This window comes from Monodelphis domestica, chromosome 8, assembly GCF_027887165.1.
Source record: "Monodelphis domestica isolate mMonDom1 chromosome 8, mMonDom1.pri, whole genome shotgun sequence".
Lineage (NCBI taxonomy): Eukaryota > Metazoa > Chordata > Mammalia > Didelphimorphia > Didelphidae > Monodelphis > Monodelphis domestica.
In genome coordinates, this window is record NC_077234.1 from 98872218 (window position 1) to 98895122 (window position 22905).

The 22905-nt window shown below is 37.8% G+C and overlaps 1 protein-coding gene across 9 annotated transcripts in view; it reads left to right on the forward strand.

The window, feature by feature from the left end:
* Nucleotides 1–22905, forward strand: part of ELF1 (E74 like ETS transcription factor 1) — a 146893-nt gene that overhangs the window by 22727 nt on the left and 101261 nt on the right. For 7 of the 9 annotated variants that reach the window (XM_016425017.2, XM_056806962.1, XM_016425018.2 and 4 more), the window contains exon 2: nt 4004–4043. The exons of the other annotated variants lie outside the window; for them this stretch is intronic. The gene's annotated coding sequence lies outside the window, so the exon portion shown is untranslated. The remainder of the gene's footprint in view (nt 1–4003; nt 4044–22905) is intronic. 9 annotated transcript variants of the gene reach the window in all.

A 22905-nucleotide genomic window follows, 5' to 3' on the forward strand; every position in this document is an offset into this window, starting at 1 on the left:
GTCTAGAGGGAGTACTTTGCGGGCACGGCTGCTCCAGGCTCAGAGCGTCGAACACAAGCAGTGGGGAAAGAGCTGAAGAAGGAGCACAGAGCAGGCAGCCTGGTCACAGAGGTGGAGACATTCCATATTGCACCAGCCTTCCAGGAGGTTTTGGCCTCAGGGCACATCCAGCTCAACCCAGCTGAACTTAATCCCATCAAAAGTCTTCAAGTGTCAGGGAAGCTCAAGATCCAATACCCCCCCCCCCAAACTGCTGGATTTTAATCTAATCAAAAGCCTCCAGAGGACAGGGAAGCTCAAGCTCCAACACCCCTCACCCACAGACTGCACTGAGAGATCTCCTGACAAAGCTCCTAGAGGGGAGACTGACAGAAGACCCCAAAACCAAAAAAATGAGAGGAGCAAGAGCACAGACAAATATGGGGAGTAAAGAAGGGGTAAATATGAGCAAACAACAGAAAAAGAAGAAAGAAATTACAATCGACAGCTACTATATAGGCAATGAACAAAGAGGAAATGGAACAGAGGAGGATCAAGGAACATCAAGCAAAAACACAGAAACTCCAGCAAATTGGACATAGGCTCTGGAAGAACTCAAAATACAATTTAAAACACAATTAAGAGACTGAAGACAACTGGGAAAAGAACCTAAAAACTAAGATAAGTCATCTGGAAACAGAAAATAGTGTCTTGAAAGCCAAAATAAACCAGCTTGAAAATGAGGCAAAGGAGATGAGAGATAAGGTAAAGAGAATGAAAGATGACCTCCAAAGAAAATCAGATCAGAAGGAGAAGGAAGACCAAAAAGCCAGGGACGATATCCAGTCTTTAAGAACCAGAATACAACTAGAATTAAGTGACCTCACAAGGCAACAGGACACTATAAAACAAAACCAAAAGAATGAAAAGATTGAGGAAAATATGAAGCATCTCAGATATTCACAAAACAGAAGATTTAGAAAATCATTCATGGAGAGACAACTTAATAATTATTGGTCTATGAGAAGACCATGACAAAAGAAAAAGCCTGAACATCATACTATAGGAAATTATTCAAGAAAACTGCCCCGATATTCTAGAAAGGAGGGAAAAGTAGAGATTGAAAGAATATACAGATCACCTCCTATACTTAATCCCCAACTGACAACACCCAGGAATGTTATAACCAAATTCAAGAACTATCAAACCGAGGAAAAAATATTACAAGCTGCCAAGAAGAATTCATTCAGATACCATGGAACCACAATGAGGATAACACAGGATTTGGCTGCATCTACACTGAAGGACTAAAAGGTGTGGAATATGATATTCCGGAAAGCAAGGGAACTAGGTCTACAACCAAGAATCAACTACCCAGCAAAAATGACTATATTCCTACAGGGAAAAGGATGATCATTCAACAAAAGAGAAGAATTCCAAAAATTTGTAAAGAAAAGACCAGACCTGAACAGAAAATTTGATGTCCAAACACAGAACTCAAGAGAATCATCAAAAGGAATTAAAAAAGATGGAAAAAATAAAAACAAAACAAACAACCCCCCCTTTTTTTAAGAGACTCAATAAGTTAAAATGATATGTATCCCTATGAGAAAAGAGGTCATTGGTAACTCTTAAAAATTTTTATTATCATCTGGGCAGCTAGAAGAATTACACTTAGAGGGAACAGGGACAAATTGCATAGGATGAAATGACAAGATATAAATATGTATATAGATATGTGTATGCATAAATATATATACGTGTGTGTATATATATATATATAACTAGTGCTAAAAAAGAGGTTAATACTAAAAGAAATGGGAAAAGAAACAAAAGGGGGTAAATTTATATGTCACATAGAAACTCATGGTGGGAGGGGGGGAACATCAATACACTGGAAGGGTAAACAGCTTGGAAATAGGAAATACTCAACTCTTATGTGCATTGAAATTGACTGAAAGAGGGAAGAACAATCTAATCCATTGGGGCAGAGAATAGATTCACGCCCTATGGGGGAGTAGAAGGGTAAGAACCAGACTGGTTGGGAAGGAAGCAGTACAAAGGAGGGAGAGGGGGGGTAGTTTTAAAAAGACTGCAAAGAAAATAAGGGAGGGGGGATAAGAAGGGAGGTGTGTAGAAAGGGAAGTAAAATAAGGGTGGGAACTAGGGGGACTGATTAAAACAAACATTGGTTTAGAAGGAAATAGTGTAAGAAGAATTAAATATTAATGGTTGATTTCAAATAGATGAAAATTATAAATAATAATGGTGGTTGCCAATTCAAAGTATTATTGCTCAAAGTAAAAATGACCCTTAATAGCTTTTATTTACAAAGGAGGTAGAAGGAGTGAAAGTAGAGAAATACAAAAGGGTAGAGAAAATATTAACTTATCCAGCTAAATATTGCCCCAGTGCTTGACTCAGCCAGGACAGGACTTGTTGACCTTCAACCAGAATCAAACTCTCTCCCAAAGACAGGAATGGAAAGCCAGCTATCTACTCACCCAAGTTTCCTCCAAGAGGCAGGTCAAGATGATGACTTGAGCTGAAAGTGATTCCTGAGGTCAACCTTCTTGAAACTGACTTCCTTCTTGTAGTTAACTTCCCTAGCCCCAGAAATTCAGGGCCTTTTATAGTGGCTTTTATAGTACCATCCCCTTTTCACAAGGGCCAATCACAGCTTCCACATTGCCCATCACTGCCCAGAGGGCAATTTGTGGGAACCAGTTCTCACCTTCTGGAGAGGTGACTACTTATCAAAAGGTTTTTCAGATTCCTGACTGATTTAGGTGTGAATTCTCATTTCCTGGCTGATTGAGTTGAGAAGATAGAGAGCTCCTCCACTTAGTGCTAAGTAGGGAGCTTTTGTTGACTTAATTCAAAAGTAGAGAAAGGAGAGGTAATCCTGTCTTCCCAATCTAGTAAGGTACTAAGTAGGGATACTTAAGGTATTGCTAACCAAGTGTTACTTCAAAATATACAAAGGGAATAAAGGATTCCCTTTCACAAGTGTAAACTCAGAACAGACAAAGAGAAGAACAAAGAAGTCTCTTTTCACAGCTTGGAGTCAAGAGCTCCTGGTTTCAAATGTAGCCTCAGACACTCCTAGCAGTGTCACCCAGAGCAAGTCATTCAACCCCAACCACATAACCTGCTTAGCCATTGTTGTTCTTCTGTCTTTGATACTATGACAGAAGGTAAGGATTAAAACAAAATTATATATATACATATTTATTCCTATCCAAATTATGAAAGAGATGTGATCTGCTTCTCTTCTAATTTTTTGATGATATTAGCTTTATATTAAGGTCAAGTATCCTTGTGGAATTTATTGTGGAGTGTGGTATAAGATACTGATCTAAGCCTGATAGCTTCCACACTACTTTCAAGTTTTCTTAACGTTGTTTTTTTTCTTCCGAACAGAATTTCCCCCCAAAATTATGTTTGAAAGTAGGTAGAATACTTGGTTATTGAGTTCCATTGTTTTTGATTCTCCCTTGTCTGTTTTAGTGGCTTCCTTCTGTAGTTTTAAACCAATAAATAGTTTTGATGACTACTTATTTATAATATAGTTTGAGGTCTCCTTAAAAGTCAGAAATTTTTTCCTTTTTAAATTGAAAGTTGAAACTTAAACTTTTCTCTCTTATACTTAATTTACTCTTTCTGTTTTGTTGTAGGCTGGGAAACCAGCTATGTTTGTTAGAGTTATGTTTAAAATAAAATTAAACAGACTTTTAGTGAGGGGCTTTTTTCATCTGAGTATATTATCTGTATTTTATGAACTTGAGAAGCAAGATTGACCAGTAAATAGAGTGCTGTACTTGAGTCAGAATGGCCGGGCTTTGAATGTATCCCCAGATCCTAACTACTAATCCTGAACTATTCATTTTAGCTAGTAGTTGAAAATATTCCCATATGAATAATGGAGAGAGATTATATTCATTAATGACTTGACCCCATTCAAACATCTCTCCCGATTAACATTATAGTCATCATCAGTCCTTGTTTTTCTCTTTATTTGTAGGTGCTTCAGAAGACAATGATCTGAATATTAGAGGATTAAGGTAAACCATTTTGGAAAAATTGAATTCTCCCTATTTTTGCTAACTTTTTCCCCAGTTAACCAAAAGCTGGTCTCTCTTCTAATCTCCACATCCTAATTGGGGAGGGGGGGGGGGGGGGACTCCAACAGAATCCTTGTGTTTTTTTTTTAATTTATTTTTAATTTTTAAAATTTTTAAAATTTTATTTTATTTTTCCTTTTAAACATTACTTTACTTGGTCATTTTCAAACATTGTTCATTGGAAACAAAGATCATTTCCCCCCTCCCCCCATCCCCTCTCATAGCCAACACAAGATTCCACTGGGTATCACATGTGTCCTTGTTTCGAACCCATTACCATGTTGTTGGTATTTGCATTAGGGTGTTTATTTCGAGTCACACCTCAATCATATCACCTCAACCCCTGTAGTCAAGCAGTTGCTTTTCCTCAGTGTTTTTACTCCCACAGTTTGTCCTTTGCTTGTGGATTGTATTTTTTCCTCCTAGATCCCTGCAGGGACATTGCATTACCACTAATGGAGAAGTCCATTACGTTCAGTTGTACCACAGTGCACAGTGTATCAGTCTCTGTGTACAATGCTTTCCTGGTTCTGCTCCTTTCGCTCTGCATCGCTTCCAGGAGGTTGTTCCAGTCTCCATGGAATTCTTCCACTTTATTATTCCTTTGAGCACAATAGTATTCCATCACCAACATGTACCACAATTTGTTCAGCCATTCCCCAATTGAAGGGCATCCCCTCGTTTTCCAATTTTTGGCCACCACAAAGGGCACAGCTATGATTATTCTTGTACAAGTCTTTTTCCTTATTATCTCTTTGGGGGTACAAACCCAGAAGTGCTATGATTGGATCAAAGGGCAGACAGTTTTTTATCTCCCTTTGGGCATAGTTCCAAATTGCCCTCCAGAATGGTTGGATCAGTTCACAACTCCACCAGCAATGAATTAGTGTCCCTACTTTGCCACATCCCCTCTAGCATTAATTATTTTCCTTTGCTGTCATGTTAGCCAATCTGCTAGGTATGAGGTGATACCTCAGAGTTGTTTTGATTTGTATCTCTCTGATTATAAGAGATGTAGTACACTTTTTCATGTGCTTATTAATAGTTTTGATTTCTTTGGCTGAGAACTTCCTGTTCATGTCCCTTGCCCATTTATCAATTGGAGAATGGCTAAGTCTTGCTTAGTTTTAAAATCTTTCCCTTCCCAAAGGTCTGACATGTATACTATTCTGTGTTCGCCTAATTTACTTATAGTTTCCTCCTTTATATTCAAGTCATTCACCCAAGGGCCCTGGGACCTTCCTTTTGCCTTCCCCTTAGACCCGAGTGTTCTCAGATTCCAGCTTTTTGGGAAGGGGGGGTATACCTTTTGAATTGAGTCCAGAAGGAGGGTTCCATGCCTCTGTCCTGTTGTTAAGTTTGAATTTCAGTCCCCTAGGAGTATTCAGTTTGTGATCGGTAAGGAAGGGTTTTCAGAGGTCTGAACTTTTGCTGCTTCTAAGCTGCCATCTTGACTCCCAGAATCCTTGTTAGCAACTGTGTTTAATCAAATAAAGCAAATTCCCACATTGGCTGTGTCCAAAAAATATATGTCACATTCTGCACTGAATCAGATTCCCTTTTATTAATTTTAATTAATTTAAAAATACTTTTTCATGTTTCCATGATTCATTTTCTTTCTTTTCCCTCTTCTCTCTCCCCTCTCATAGTCGACAAGCAATTCTACCAGGTTTTACAAATGTTATTAGATGCGTTTTAATTCCTTATCTCTGATCCTGTGAACAATGACTCAGAAATAAAGCATCCCATTGACTATATTTCACAAAGTATATGTAATTCATAGGCCACTACTACTGAGGAGGGAGAAGTAGGGCCAGGTTCAGATTAATGTGAATGATCAATCTGTTGAAACCAGGGCATCATTTGATGCCATACTATTTGAAGTTATTTTACATGTAAAATATGGTAATTGGCTCCCATGCAGGGAAAATATATAATTTAAAAATTTTAATAAGTTTTTATCTGTTTATTAATGTAATATAATGGCAGTGAGTGAGAAAAATAGATTTCTGATGAATCTTATTACAAAATAATAGAGTATTCCTAGCTGTGTAACCTTAGGCAAGTTACTTAACTCCCTTTGCCTAGCCCTTAGTCTCCATTCTAAAAAAGAAGGTATGGGATTTTAAAAAAATAGTAGCTACAGAAAGCAAAATTAAAAAAAAAATGAGGCAGCCGGGTAGCTAAGTGGATTGAGATGGGCCTAGAGATGGGAGGTCCTAGGTTCAAATCTGGCTTCAGCCATTTCCTAGCTGTGTGACCCTGGGGAAGTCACTTGATCCCCATTGCCTAGCCCTTACCATTCTTCTGCCTTGGAGCCAATACACAGTATTGACTCCAAGGGAAGGTAAGGGTTTAAAAAAAAATTAAGAAATAAAGAAATCTACACTGATGATATGGCAAAAGCATTTTTATTTTAAAAAATATTTTAGCATTGAAGACAGAACTGCCTTCCAGACTTTTTATGTACATTGGTGGATTCAGATAGCTTCATCCAGATGTCCGTGATTTTTCATATTCATTTCTGCACAGTGATCCAGGTTTGGTTGGATAACCTGGGACATTATGTAAAATCAGTAATGCTTAAATGCTTAAATTGTTATCTTTGCAATATTTTTCAACAGGTAGACTAAAATAACTCCAAAACTAGCCTTCAGAAATAGTGTTAATCACCTCTACTTGTGAAGTGATCAGTGGTTGTAAGCCTGTCAGTGTGAGGAGTTCAAGACTGATAAACAAGTGTTGCTTTTAAGATTCCATCTGTATTATCTTCCAACAAAATGTTTTCTTCCTTAAAATCTTGTTTGGGAAGGATCCTTATCCAGAATAACCCAAGACCTCCTGACTCCAGATCTTACTGCCTCTGCTCTTTTATTTCATCTGCATGCTTAAAAATACCTCATGCCATTGATTCAGATTTCCAACATTTTGTTCTATGTTAGAGTTAATGTGCCCATGTTTATCCAATTACATCAAATTTTTGTTTTCATTTAATGACGCCTCTTTTTTTTATATTTCAGTGTTTTCATCTGAAATAAACTTCCTTTTGTCTAATTTTGTTAAGGGCTCTCTAAAAAAAAATTGAACCAGTTGTTAATATGGCACATCACATCTACATGGATGACAGACAACTACAGACTAATGACAGTGGTTTGCTAAAGCCCCCCACTGTCTTGCACTTGTTGCAGTAATCGAATTTTGGCTTGTATTAAAAGCAACCTGTTCTGATTTTGTAATTTTCACTGTAGTGAATTTTTACATTATTAGAACTCACATTAATCACAACTTAACCCCATTTCCTTGTCTTCTGAAGCTGAGATTGGTCATGATGTTTTTCGATGTTACTAACCTTTTGGTTATTGTGGTTACGTAAATTGTTCTGTTGGTTCTGCTTAGTTCTGCTTCATTCATGCCTGTTTTTCTAAATTTTAATGTATGTTTTTTCTGTGCAGTGTAGTTTAACAAATAGACAATAATATTCTAATACATTTATAATTTGTTTAGCTATTTCTCAATTGTTAGGCATCTACTTTGCTTCTGTCTCTTTACTACTATAAAAATATGGACACATTGCATATTTATTATATATGTCATATAATGCTGCATTATAAAATGCTATTAAATATTTTTGTGTTTATGGATTCTTTAAATGGTTGATTTTCTTGGGAACCATACCTCTGTAAAAGGGTATATGTAGTTTCTTGGTTTTTCTAGTAGTGTATCATGCCAAATTGTTTCCTAGAAGAATTAGACCTTTTCACAGCACCACCAGAAGAAATTAATGTTCCTGAATTCTTACAAACCTTACCATATATTATTTTTATTTAAAATTATTTTTACTGGTTTGATGTTTATAAAGTATAAAATTTCAGAATAAGTGTATTTAATCTTCATGCAAACAAAAAATCAATTTTATCCTTAAATTTTGCTTTCTGGTAATGTGATGAAAAGAACAAAGGATATCTGAGACTTTGTGGTAGATGTCACTTTTGGCTTTGCTACATTGAGCAAATGAGAATTCATCTTTGGGGTTTTCTTGTATGCAAAAATGAATGATTGCTCCTACAACAACAAGTGTCCCTTCCACTTCTAATATGCTATGATTCCTTCTTTAACAGTGTACCAGAACCATTGATGTTACTAGCTAGCAAACTGGTTGGAATTTGCTACTAGGTCCCAAAGTTTGCCTATTAGACTTTCACCTCTTTGGTAGAGGTGCTGATGTGAATTTATTAAAAGTAGATGAAGGACAAAAAAGGCATAGCCTTTAGGTAATCAGTCTTAGCCTTTTAGAAATTAATAAAGAATAATTTTTTTGCTAATTGGTAAACACAACAACATTAAAATACTGTGTTATGTTAAGGACTCAAACTGAATCCAAAAGCGGTTCTCAGCATGAAATGTCTATCACTTTAACTCTGGATTTAGAAGCAATCCTCACCTGGACCATCCAGCCAGATTACCACAACATTCCCTGAAATGATCCTTCTGGCCGTATTGGACATTGGCCAGATTGTAGCATTCAGGAAAGGAAGCAAACTGACCTTTATCGTACAACATTCCATCTTCCGTCTCACTGTCTTTGCCCTGGCCATCATTCCCTCCTTGCTTCTACTTTCCTCTTCGAGTACAGTAATCCCTCACCTATCATGGGAGTTACATTCCAGAGACCCCCATGATAGATGAAAATCCCCCAAAGAAACAGCGTTCTATTTATTTTATTATTTATATCTCTTTTAAGGCTTTATTAACCCTTCTCACTTCCCTAGAAACCTTTTCCACACTCTTATAAACACTGAGTCATTCAGGATACAGAGCACAGCGCTGTGGTTGGTTGTCTAATTCTATCAGCCAATAGTGTACTGTGTACAATCTCAGGTTGGCAAACCTGCTCAAGCAAGCTATGTGGTGCACTGCATTTCCATTGTTACAGTACAGCATTCATCCGCAAAATCCCACAATATAGCAAAAACTCTGCAATACAGGATTAGATTTTTTTTTAAACTGCTGATACAGCAAATCCACAAGAAGTGAACCACAATATAGGGAGGGATGACTGTATACAGATTGAACACCATCTTCTTCATGAAGCCTCTCCTGATTGCTCCAGTTGCTAGTCCCATCCCAATCAACTTGGTATGTAATTACTTTTTAAAAATCCATATTAACTTCAGATTCATACTCTTTCTATTTTTAGATACACTTGTCTCTCCTATTAGAATGTTAACTCAGATTGCTTCATTCTTCATAATTGTGCCCCAGTGCCTGGCATAGTAGATACATATTCAGTGTTTGTTGATAGTGCCTTTGGGGCCAAAATAGCCAGATGAGGAAGTGGAGTCCAGAGGTATTTTGCTCTCTTTATTTAGACCCACTTATACTATGCAACAGAGAATCCTTTAGTGACCTGTAGTTTCTAGAATAGGCAAGTTCAGCTTATCTCTAACCCTATTTTTAGCTGTAGAACTTCTGCTGTTAGATCTCTTTTCTTCGGGAGCTATTCAAACAAGATGAAATGAATATATATTTCTAAGCCCCAACCTGTTGAACAAAGGACTGATAAGTATTTGAATAGTAGGCTCTGGTGAGAGAGAAATTTTAATGACAGAGTTTGATTTCTAGGATTTACCCAATCACCTTAGCCCTCAGAGCTACCTTAAGGCTGACCATAATATAGGACCCTTAATGCCCTCAAAGCCATTGTGGTGGATACTCCTATATAATTGGATTACTGAATGTTCATCGTCATCATTACTGGCAAGATGGCCATATCACTACAGAATGAATTCATTTTGTTATTTTAAGTGCATAAATAGGCTTGTTCTTGTTCCATTTATTGAAAAATCTAGGAAGTTAGCATATAAATGTTCTTTAATTTCCTGAAAAGAATTTCAGCATATGCTATTAAATAGAACTTGAGAGGAAGAAAGATCATCTCACTCATGAAAGCATTTCATTGATACCATCTTTTTGAAAACCCATGACAAGTTTAAATTTAATCCAAAGTGGAGTGCTTCATTCTGTATTGCTCCTTTAAAATATAGATATTGCTTTTTTGAAATATATGAATTTAAGATTTGCCTAAACAGTGTAAGAGAATGCTCTAATACTTGTCTGATTGGAGAATGAGGAACAGTATTTCTGAGGATATTTTAAAATTTAATTGATACTAAATATTTTTGTAAATGTTTATGGAAACATGTTAAAGGTTAAGTATAGTTCTTCAAAGGGAATCTAACATGTTAGATAATCATTAGTTGGTCACTTGATTAGCTCTAGAGTATTGAGCAAACCTGTTACATATAGCTATAGAATCAAGATCAAGGGCAAATACCACTTACCTGTAAGATATTAAAATATGCAGGTTTAAATATGTTTCATGTTCTTTGGGTTTCTGGAACTTTCTTGGAAGTGGAAAATTAATATTTTAGTTTTCTTGGGTAGAATTTTCATGTTTGAATTTAACACTATGCTTGATTTCTATTACTGTACCTCTTTGTTTGGAATTTTTAAATTAGAGTCTGTGAACTTAAAAAAAAAAAAACACCTTACATTCTGTATTATTGGTTCCAAGACAGAAGAGTGGTAAGGGCTAGGCAATGGGGGGGGGGGGGGGGGGGATCAAGTGACTTGCCCAGGGTGTGTCTAGGAAGTGGCTGAGGCCAGGTTGGAACCTAGGACATCTCTAGGCCTGGCTCTCAATCCACTGAGCCACCCAGCTTCCCCCTTAAAAATAACTTCTAATATAACTCATTTCCATTGTAATCTCTTGTTTTAGGCTTTGAAAACATTAGTCTGATAGTTCATAGGCTTTATCAGACCGCAAGGGCAAGTCCATGACAAAAAAAATTTTTAAACCCTTCCTGCTTTATATCAATAGACTCTTTTTCTTGTCTATTGTCATGTGTTTAATTATCATCTCTATTCAGTTATCTCCCACAACTATGTTTGTAACCTTCTCACTTTAACTCCAATATTTAAGACATATTCTTTAGTCAGGCAGTTAATACCTTTTACATTTTAGCCCCAATCTAGTCTTATTTTTCGTTACTCTCTTGTATTCTTGTGATCTTTACAGTCAACCCAGAAAATAGAGATTAGAATTATTATTTTTCTTCAGTGTTGAAAGAACTCAGAGGTAGAAATAATGAAGGATCCATTAACTTCCAGTTCGCATACTGCCACCTCTGATTCTTAATACCTGGGTGATCTTGAGCAAGTCTCTTAACCTTCTGAGCCTTTGTACCTTCACCCATAAGAAGAGGGGAGATGAATTAATGATATAAGAAACCCTTCCTAGCTCTAAATCTGTGGTTCCATCATACTCTTTATTTTCTCTTTCTCCCTTACTGTTAGAGCTTTCCCCCTCCTCAGATGATACTGCTTAGAAAAAGGATCCCCAGAAACTGCCATCTAATTTAACTTCTACCTGAACAAAAGTCTCCCCTCTAATATAGATGACAAGTGGTCGATTCAACCTTTAGTTGAAGACCTTCAGAGAGAAAGGATCCACTACCACTCAAAGCAACTCATTCTGTTTTTGAATTGTTCTAATTTTTAGGATTTTTTTCCCCTGACATCAAGCACTGATCTTGACTTTCTGCAACTTCTTTCTGGTTCTGCCCTTTGGGCCAAATAGAACAAATTTTAAAGTCTCTAAAGCAGATGATGTAAAAACAAAGATATCAGTAACATTAAAATTTAAATATATTTTGTTCTGTTTTGTTACATCGGAATTTTCCTCTGTACTCCTTGTTCTCTCCCTTCTCAGAAAACCATCATGTTTGACAAATAACATTAGAAACAAATATGAAGAAATCAGCAAAACCGATCAATACCCAAAATAAATCTGAAATTATATGCCATGTTCCCACCTCTCCAAAAGAGTGTGTCTTTTCATATGAGGGACATTTTTGTCATTTGTAGTTTTCTAACATTCACTTTTGGGTGTTTATTTTGTAGTTATTATGCTTGTAGTTTTCTTGGCACTCCTTGACACCTCAGTTCTTAACCAAGCCATAACCCTGTCCTAGCTATATTCTGCTTCTTTCCGAATGTTGGTCTCTTGGGGAACTAGTTTAGCTCTAAGTTGCTCTCTTCTCTTAGGCCCTTTTCACTTGATCCTTGGATCATTCCCACCTTTTGGTCCTAAATATGTGCTGCTGAACCACACTGTTACCATTTCCATCTCCTCACATGAAGGAAGAGCATCTAGTAACAACAAACCCTTCTTCCTGCTCAAATGATCCCATTCCACCCTGTCTCCTCTGGCAGATTTGCTCCTTTTTTTACCCCACTTTCTCACTTACCTTCAGTTTCTCCTTTTCCAATAGCTGATTGCCCAACTTGCCTGTGCTTCCCCTAACCTCAGCTCCTCACTTGGTTCATCCCTTTCTGTCAGCTTTCACATCTCTCTTCTCCCTTTTGTGGCTAAACTCTTAGAGAAGACCACTTTCCTTCCTCTTACTCTCTTTAACTCTGCAGTATCATTTCTGACCTCATCATTCAAACATATTGTTCTCTCTCGAGTTATGAATTTTTTCTTAATTGCCAAATTTAATGGTCTTTTTCTCAAGTCCTCATCTTTTTTTTTTTAACCTCTGTAGTCTTTAACACTATTGCTTTCCCTCTTCTCCTTGATAAGCCTTTCTCTCTAGGTTTTCAGGGCACCATTCTTTTTTGAGTTTCCAACTATTCCTTCTCAATCTTTTCTGGACATCCAGATCACACTCTCTCTCCCTCTCCCTCTCCCTCTTCCTCTCTTTCTCCCCCTCCCCCCACCTCTTTCTTTCTCCCTCCCATTTTACTTGATGAGTTTTTTTAAATCAGCTCTTGAAATTTGGTTATCTCCGGCTGACAATTCTCAAGCATATGTCCAGTACTAACCTCTGCCATCTCATATCTCCACCTGTCCGTTTGACTTTTTTTTTTAAGCCCTTACCTTCTGTCTTAGAATCAATACTATGTATTGGTTCCAAGGCAAAAGAGCAGGCAATGGGGGTCAAGTGACTTGCCCAAATTTGAACCTAGGATCTCCTGTCTCTAGACCTGGCCCTCAATCTACTGAGTCACCAAGGTGTTCTCTATACTGGACTTGACTTGGATGTCCTACAAATCTCTTAATCTAATTAAATCTCATTGTGCTTTTAGAAAACTTGAATTCATTATTTTTGCCCCCTACCCTCCTCCTTCCCAAACTTCCCTGTTATTTTTTCAGGGCACCACCATCCTCAGTCTTCTATAGCCTTAACCAAAATGCCATTCTTGATTTTTTTAACTCTCTTATTCTCCCTATCCAATTTCTCTTCAAGTCTTGAACCTTCAAAACATCTCTGCCCCTTCCTCTCCCTGAAACTGCCACTACATTGGTATAACCCTCATTGCCTCAGACCTGGACTACTGTAATATGTAAAATCTCTGATTTTTTTCTCATTCAGTTTCCCATTTTTGAAATGAATGTTACCTCTCCTCTTCTCTTCCTATTGGAATTCCCTGTTCCTTCCAAGTTTACCTAGTGTGCCATCTATCTGAAGAAGTCTTTAATGAACCTTGCCACATTTTGGCTAAAAGCAGCTTCTTCCTCTTGAGATTTTTCATAGTATTTTTCCCATAACCTCTCCTTTGTACTTACTCTATTCACCCTTGTATGATACTTTGTGTATATGCCTAGTCTTTCTCCTTTTATTCTCCTCGTAGAATTAATTTATAAGCTCTTTGACAGTAGCAGGTTACTTGTGGGAAGGTACTTGTTCCAGGTACTTGTGGGAAGCAGGGATATATAAAAACAGGAATGAAACACTCCTTGCTTACCAACACTGCAGTATAGACAATAAGAACAAAGAAAATAAATAGAAAGTATTTAGGGAGAGTGGGTACTAGTAGTTACAGTGGATCAGGGAAAGTACCATGTAGGTGGTACATGTTTTGCATCTCAAAAGAAGAGGGAGATTTGTGAGGCTTAGGTGAGGTGAGAGTGCATGCCAGGCAAAGGAGATATGGGGAAAGGCCTTGTATGACAAAAAGAGAGAGGAAGGTACAGTGTGGTTAGGATTGCACAGTGTGGGATGAGGAGTAATGTCCCTTGAGGTTGTAAGGATTAGTTAGGGACAGATTGGATAGGGCTTTAAAAGCTAAAAAGAAAGAAGCAAAATCAAGATAGTGTAGGAGCAGGAAGAATTACAGGCCTAGGTCCCCATTGTTTTTGTTCTATAAAGATCTGGAAAACATACCACATAGGATTCTGATAGAGAAGTCCAAGAAAAAGTCACAGTAAATCATTTTTCCATCCCAGGCATCTTAGGGAAATACAGGGGTCTTTGGACATGGGGGGGACTTCAGATCAAACCTGGGAGTATGCCATGCCCAAAGCATTCCAGAGCTCAAGGACTGAAAAGGGGTCTAGACTGGGCATTAGGCCAGAAAGGTTCCAGGGAATCCTTCAGCCAGTTCAGGGATAGGAACATGTGTCATCTGGCAGCTCTGTCACCCACTTCCTATTCACAGATCCAGGACAGAGAGAGGAAGGGGCCTGCCTCTTGGGGTGTTGGAAGGAAGTGGTTTTTACTTTGTACTGAACAAGGAACAACTTTAGAAGCAAATGGTAGCTGCTGGTGTCTCTGATGCTGAGTAGAGCATGGACCCTGTTCAAGACTCCAACCCTGGTTGAAACCAGCAGCAAAATAATGAGGACAGGAGTCCTAGACTGAAGGGGAGCCTGCAAATGCAGTCACAGTGAACTTGCACAGCCTCTCAGTGACCAAAATCCAGCAGCAGTCTTCTGAAAGTCCTAAACTGGGACAAGCTGATATATCAGGAATTTGCAGAGCTCAGACTAGATCTAGTCCACTGAGTAGACTTTGACCTGTATTACATCTCTGAGAGCAACAGCACCAAGAGCTTGCAGGTCCTCAGCTTTGAAAGCAGCAGAATGATGCAAGAGGTTAGAAGCCCAGGCTAGACATTACCTCCAGAAATGCACAGAGCCTAGCTCTAACATAAAGCCTAAAGTCAAGAAGGAAGCTAAAAAGAGCTAAAAAAGAACATGAGATAGTGGTTGAGGAAAAAAATGGGAAAAGAAATGAGAGCTATGGAGGAAATAATTGGAAAGGGAATTAATAACTTGGAACAAGAGTTCTAAAATCTTACCCAAAGAAGATAACATATATATGTATGTGTGTATTATCACTAGTTACATGTAATAAGAAGTTTCTGCACAAGTTTTCTTAAATTATATTATCAAACTCATCTCCCTCTCTCTCTTCCCTTCCCCCTCCTGGTGTTGGCAGGCAATTCGATCTGGCTTATACATGCATTATCATGCAAAGCACATTTCCATATTGTTCATTTCCAGGTCCAAAAAAAAATATGCTAACAAAAAAGGGAAATACTCTAGTACCAAGGAGCCACTGTCAGGTTCTGACATGTTTAGCAGCTATTACTATATAGAAACAAAGAAATTAGAATATAGTATTTCAGAAGCTAAAAGATCTAAACGTAGCATCAAGAATTACTCAGGAAAACTGTGTGTAATGGGGGGGGGCAGTTGACAAGAATTTAATGAAATAAAGAACATGCAAGTATTTCTGATAAAAAGACCAAAGCTAAGTAGCAAGTTTGAAATACAAACAAGGACTCAGGAGAAGCTTAAAATGGAAGCATGAGCATTCAATTAAAAGGAACTAAAAAAGTTACACTATTTACATTCTTTTTTTCTTTTTTAAACATTATTTTATTTGGTCATTTCCAGACATTATTCACTGGAAACAAAGATCATTTTCTTTTCCTCCATCCCACCTCCCACCACCTTTCCCTCTCCCATAGCCGACGCACGATTCCACTGGTTATCACATGTGTTCCTGTTTCTAACCCATTTCCATGTTGTTGGTATTTGCATTAGAGTGTTCATTTAGAGTCTCTCCTCAGTCCTATCCCCTCAACCCCTGTAGTCAGGCAGTTGCTTTTCCTCGTTGTTTTTACTCCCACAGTTTATCCTCTGCTTGTGGATAGTATTTTTTTAGATCCCTGCAGATTGTTCAGGGACATTGCATTGACACTAATGGAGAAGTCCATTACCTTCGATTGTACCACAATGTATCAGTCTCTGTGTATAATGATTTCCTGGTTCTGCTCCTTTCGCTCTGCATCACTTCCTGGAGGTTGTTCCAGTCTCCATGGAATTCCTCTACTTTATTATTCCTTTTAGCACAATAGTATTCCATCACCAACATATACCACAATTTGTTCAGCCATTCCCCAATTGAAGGGCATCCCCTCGTTTTCCAATTTTTGGCCACCACAAAGAGTGCAGCTATGAATATTCTTGTACAAGTCTTTTTACTTATTATCTCTTTGGGGTACAAACCAAGCAGTGCTATAGCTGGATCAAAGGGCAGACAGTCTTTTATCACCCTTTGGGCATAGTTCCAAATTGCCCTCCAAAATGGTTGGATCAATTCACAACTCCACCAGCAATTAATTAGTATCCCTACTTTGCCACATCCCCTCCAGCATTCATTACTTTCCATAGCTGTCATGTTAGCCAATCTGCTAGGTGTGAGGTGATACCTCAGAGTTATTTTGATTTGCATCTCTCTGATTATAAGAAATGTAGAGCACTTTTTCATGTGCTTATTGATAGTTTTGATTTCTTTGGCCGAGAACTGCCTGTTCATGTCCCTTGCCCATTTATCAATTGGAGAATGGCTTGATTTTTTGTACAATTGATTTAGCTCTTTGTAAATTTGAGTAATTAAACCTTTGTCAGAGGTTTTTATGAAGATTGTTTCCCAATTTGTTGCTTCCCTTCTGATTTTGGTTACAGTGGTTTTGTTTGCGCAAAACCTTTTTAATTTGATGTAGTTAAAATTATTTATTTTACATTGTGTGACTCTTTCTAATTCTTGCTTGGTTTTGAAGTCTTTCCCTTCCCAAAGGTCTGACATGTGTACTATTCTGTGTTCGCCTAATTTTCTTAGAGTTTCTTTCTTTATGTTCAAGTCATTCACCCATTTTGAATTTATCTTGGTGTAGGGTGTAAGGTGTTGATCTAAACCTAATCTTTCCCACACTGTCCTCCAATTTTCCCAGCAGTTTTTATGAAATAGCGGATTTTTGTCCCAAAAGCTGGGATCTTTGGGTTTGTCATATACTGTCTTGCTGAGGTCACTTATCCCGAGTCTATTCCACTGATCCTCCTTTCTGTCTCTTAGCCAGTACCAGATTGTTTTGGTGACCGCTGCTTTATAATATAGTCTGAGATCTGGGACTACAAGGCCCCCCTCCTTTGTATTTTTTTTTTCATGATTTCCCTGGATATCCTTGATCCTTTGTTCTTCCAAATGAACTTTGTTATGGTTTTTTCTAAATCAGTAAAAAAAATTTTTGGAAGTTCCATGGGTATGGCACTAAATAGATAGATGAGTTTGGGTAGGATGGTCATTTTTATTATATTGGCTCATCCTACCCATGATCAGTTAATGTTTTTCCAATTGTTCAAGTCTGGTTTTAGTTGTGTGGAGAGTGTTTTGTAGTTGTGTTCATATAGTTCCTGTGTTTGTCTTGGGAGATAGATTCCTAAGTATTTTATTTTGTCTAAGGTAATTTTGAATGGGATTTCTCTTTCTAGTTCTTGCTGCTGAGCTCTGTTGGAATTATATAGAAATGCTGATGACTTATGTGGGTTTATTTTGTATCCTGCAACTTTGCTAAAGTTGTCGATTATTTCGATTAGCTTTTTGGTTGAATCTCTAGGATTCTTTATGTCATCTGCAAAGAGTGATAATTTGGTCTCCTCCTTGCCTATTTTAATGCCTTCGATTTCTTTTTCTTCTCTAATTGCTACTGCTCGTGTTTCTAGCACAATGTCAAATAATAGAGGTGATAATGGGCATCCTTGTTTCACTCCTGATCTTAATGGGAATGGATCTAGTTTATCCCCATTGCAGATGATATTAGTTGATGGTTTTAGATATATACTGTTTATTATTTTTAGGAACAGCCCTTCTATTCCTATGCTTTCCAGTGTTTTTAATAGGAAAGGGTGTTGTATTTTATCAAAGGCTTTTTCTGCATCTATTGAAATAATCATGTGACTTTTGTTGGTTTGCTTGTTGATGTGGTCAATTATGTGGATGGTTTTCCTAATATTGAACCAGCCCTGCATCCCTGGTATGAATCCTACTTGATCATGGTGAATGATTCTTCTGATCACTTGCTGGAGTCTTTTTGCTAGTATCCTATTTAAGATTTTTGCATCTATATTCATTAGGGAGATTGGTCTATAATTTTCTTTCTCTGTTTTTAACCTGCCTGGCTTTGGAATTAGTACCATGTTTGTGTCATAAAAGGAATTTGGTAGAACTCCCTCTTTGCTTATTATGTCAAATAGTTTGTATAGTATTGGAGTTAGCTGTTCTTTGAATGTTTGATAGAATTCACTGGTGAATCCATCAGGCCCTGGGGATTTTTTCTTAGGGAGTTCTTTGATGGCCTGTTGGATTTCTTTTTCTGATATGGGATTATTTAAGAAATCTATTTCTTCTTCTTTTAGTCTAGGCAGTTTGTATTTTTGTAAATATTCATCCATATCACATAGGTTGGTATATTTATTGCCATATAGTTAGGCAAAGTAGTTTTTAATGATTGCCTTAATTTCCTCTTCATTGGAGGTGAGATCCCCCTTTTCATCCTTGATGCTGTTAATTTGCTTTCTTCTTTCCTTTTTTTAATTAGATTGACCAGTACTTTGTCTATTTTGTTTGTTTTTTTCAAAGTACCAGTTTCTAGTCTTGTTTATTAGCTCAATAGTTCTGTCACTTTCGATTTTATTAATTTCTCCCTTAAATTTTAGGATCTCTAGTTTGGTTTTCTTCTGGGGGTTTTTAATTTGTTCGTTCTCAAGTTTTTTGATTTGCATTTCCAATTCCTTGATCTCTGTCCTCCCTAATTTGTTAATATATGCACTCAGGGATATGAATTTTCCTCTAAGTACTGCCTGGCTGCATCCCATAAGGTTTGAAAGGATGTCTCTCCGTTGTCATTTTCCTCAACGAAATTATTAATTGTTTCTATGATTTCTTCTCTAACTAACCAATTTTGGAGTATCATATTATTTAATTTCCAATTAATTTTTGATTTGGCTCTCCATGTACCCTTACCGATCAGTATTTTTATTGCCTTGTGATCTGAAAAGGCTGCATTTATTATTTCTGCTTTTCTGCATTTGAGTGCCATGTTTCTGTGACCTAGTGTATGATCTATTTTTGTGAATGTGCCATGTGGTGCTGAAAAGAAGGTATATTCCTTTTTGTCCCTATTTATTTTTCTCCATATGTCTATTAACTCTAATTTTTCTAAGATTTCATTCACCTCTTTTACCTCTTTCTTGTTTATTTTTTGGTTTGATTTATCTAAATTTGATAGTGGTTGGTTCAAGTCTCCTACTAATATGGTTTTACTGTCTATTTCATCCTTCAATTCCCCTAGTTTCTCCATTAAAAATTTGGATACTATACCATTTGGTGCATACATGTTGATTAGTGACATTTCCTCATTGTCTATACTCCCTTTTAACAGAATATATTTACCTTCCCTATCCCTTTTGATTAGGTCTATTTTTGCTTTGGCTTTGTCAGATATCATGATTGCAACTCCTGCCTTCTTTCTATCAGTTGAGGCCCAAAAGGTCTTACTCCAACCTTTAATTCTAACCTTGTGAGTATCAATCCGCCTCATATGTGTTTCTTGAAGACAACAAATGGTAGGGTTTTGGGTTCTAATCCAATCTGCTATTTGTCTACGTTTTATGGGTGAGTTCATCCCATTCACGTTCAAAGTTATGATTGTCACTTGTGGTCGCTGGCATTTTGATATCTTCCCCTAGTTCTGACCTTTCTTCTTTAGCTATCTCCTTTTGAACCAGTGATTTATTTTAGGTCAGTCCCTCTAGTCCCCTCCCTTGAGATGCTTCCCTTTCTAGCCCCTCCCTTTTTATGCTCCCTTCCCCTCCCCCCTCTCCTTCCCTCCTTTTTTATACTCCCTCCCTCCTCCCCCTCCTTAATTTTCCTTTCTTTCTTTCTCTGTTGGATAAGATAGAGTTCAGGATCCCACTGGATCTAGATGTTCTTCCCTCTCAGATTTGATTTCACTGAGAGTAAGGTTTAAGTAATTCCACTTCACGCTCTCTTCCTCTCCTTCTCATATGAGAGTTCTTCCCCTCCCCTTCCCATGTGTATCTTTATATGGGAAAGATTATTCTATTAAGTTCCCCCCTATTTCTTGAAGTAAATCTTAGTATTATCGACGGTTCCCCCCCCCCTTCCTTTTCCTTTCTTTTCCCCCACTTTCCCCAAGTCTTCTTAATGCCCCAATCTTTCCCTATGCATGTTTTTTCTAACCTCTCTTATGATGCATACAATTTTTGAGAGTTACACAAAACATTTTACCCACAAATTAATATATATAATTTGATGTAAATGTAGTCCTTATAGAAGAGAGTTTGACTTAAAGAAAAAGATAAGATTTATCTCCTTTCCCCTTTCTTTTATATTTACCTTTTCATGTTTCTCTTGCTTTCTGTGCTTGGATATCAAATTTTCCACTAAGTTCTGGTCTTTTCTTAGCAAATGCTTGGAAATCTTCTATTTTGTTGAATGTCCATACTTTCCCCTGGAAGTATATAGTCAGTTTTGCTGGGTAGTTGATTCTTGGTTGGAGACCCAGCTCTCTTGCCTTTCTAAATATCGTGTTCCATGCTTTGCGGTCTCTTAGTGTGTTAGCCGCTAAGTCATGTGTGATCCTTATGGGAGCCCCCCTATATCTGAAGCTCCTCTTCTTGGCTTCTTGTAGGATTTTCTCCTTTTCTTGGAAGCTCTTGAAGTTGGCAATTACATTCCTGGGGGTTGTCTTTTGGGGATTTAGTATAGATGGTGTTCTATGAACCCTTTCTATTTCTATTTTGCCCCCTTGCTCCAGAACATGTGGGCAATTTTCTTCTATAATCTCCTGTAGAATAACATTGAGGTTATTGTTTATCTCTGGTTTTTCTGGGAGACCGATAATTTGGAGGTTGTCTCTTCTGCCTCTGTTTTCCAAGTCTGTGACCTTTTCAGTGAGGTATTTTATGTTTTCTTCTAATTCATTAATTTTTTGGCTTTGCTTTATTGATTCTTGCTGTTTTATGATCTCACTTTCTTCGAGTTGCTTAATTCTGGTCGTTAGGGACTGGTTTTGCTTTTCAGCTTTGTCTGCCCTTCTATTGGATGCTTCCAGCTCTTTCTCCAGTTGAGCAGTCTTATCTATCAGACTGCTGATCTCTTTCTCCCATTTTTCTTTCCAGAAGGTTTCCATCTTTTGGGTAAGCTCCAGTTTGAGATCTTCCAGAGCTTGTTGATAGTTTCCATTTTGGGAGGCATGTTCTGATTTTTTTTTTTGGGATTTCCTCCTCATTCTCTTCTTTTCCTTGGGCACTCCCACCATAAAAGTTTTCAGTAGTCACCTTTTTCCCTTTCTTCCTGGAGGCTTGATTTTCGGCATGTGAGCCATCCCTTTAGTTGTTTTATTCCCCTTTCCTTTTTGGTCTGGGGTCTGTGTGATATGGGCGGGTTTTCTGTGAATTTAGGTTGCCTCAGACTAGTTCTTCCCAGCCTCCTTGGTTTCTTAGAATGCGAGGCCCTTGATCACAGCCCAACCGCCCAGGTGTTCAGCTCCACCCAGATAATCAGCTTGTGGTCCTCCCCTGGCGTTTAGCTCCGCCCAGATGCTCAGCGCAACCGCCCCAGTACAGCTCTGCAGGCCCCCTCTGCTCAGGGCAGGATTCTCCCGTGAAACTGCCCTGAGACGTTGTTCCTGGCTGTCCCCAGATCCCAAGGACCCTGGAGTGCCCCCCTCCTGACAGAGAAGCTCCCCACTCACTCGCAGTCCCAGTGAGCGCTTCGGTAGCTCACTCTGGTTTGGTGGGGGAGGTGGGTGGGGAAGGGCAGCTCAGTTCACATTTCTGTGCAAGCTTTTCCTCCTTCTTATTATAGTGTGGAAATGTTCAAACCCCATGTACCTTCGCCTCTGTGTGGTACTGGGGAGTCCTTCTGTTCCTCCAAAGGTGATTTTTATGCTCCTTTGATGTAGTCTATTTCGTTAGGTGCCGGGGAGAGGAAGCATGTGGCATCTAGATTGCAGTCATGTTTACCACTATTTACATTCTTAAAAAGGAAGATGATCCATGTGTCCTCCCTGAACCTTATCATTATCAGGGATCATAGAGACATTCTAATTATACGCAGAGGGCCTGAAGGTGATACTGTTATATTTTGATGATCTTAAAAAGAGGAATGGAAAGGAAAAAGGGTGAGGTAAATGGGGATATATATATGTATTATATATATATATATATATAAACATAAACACTTCTATACAAATGAAGAGAGAGGAGGAGAAAGGGAACATAAAACTCTTGAACTTTACTCTCATTTAGCTATACTGATCTAAAGAGAGAAGAATTCACATAAACACACAAGTATAAAAATACTTGTTTTATCCAAAAAGAAATGGGAGAAAGGGGGAGGGGAAGGGAAGAATAAGCGGGATCTATTATAGGACCCATTTTGCCCAATTTTATGCCAATAAAACCAACAATTTGAAATGAATAAATATTGTCATAAATACATGTAATAAGTATAATTATGACATTTAATTATAAATAATATTAATTACTGAGATGAACAAAATCCAAAAATATTACTTGACCACCTTCCACCCCCAGTCAAAAAAAGAAGTTGAAAGAGTAATAAATTCCTAATGGGGGAACCTC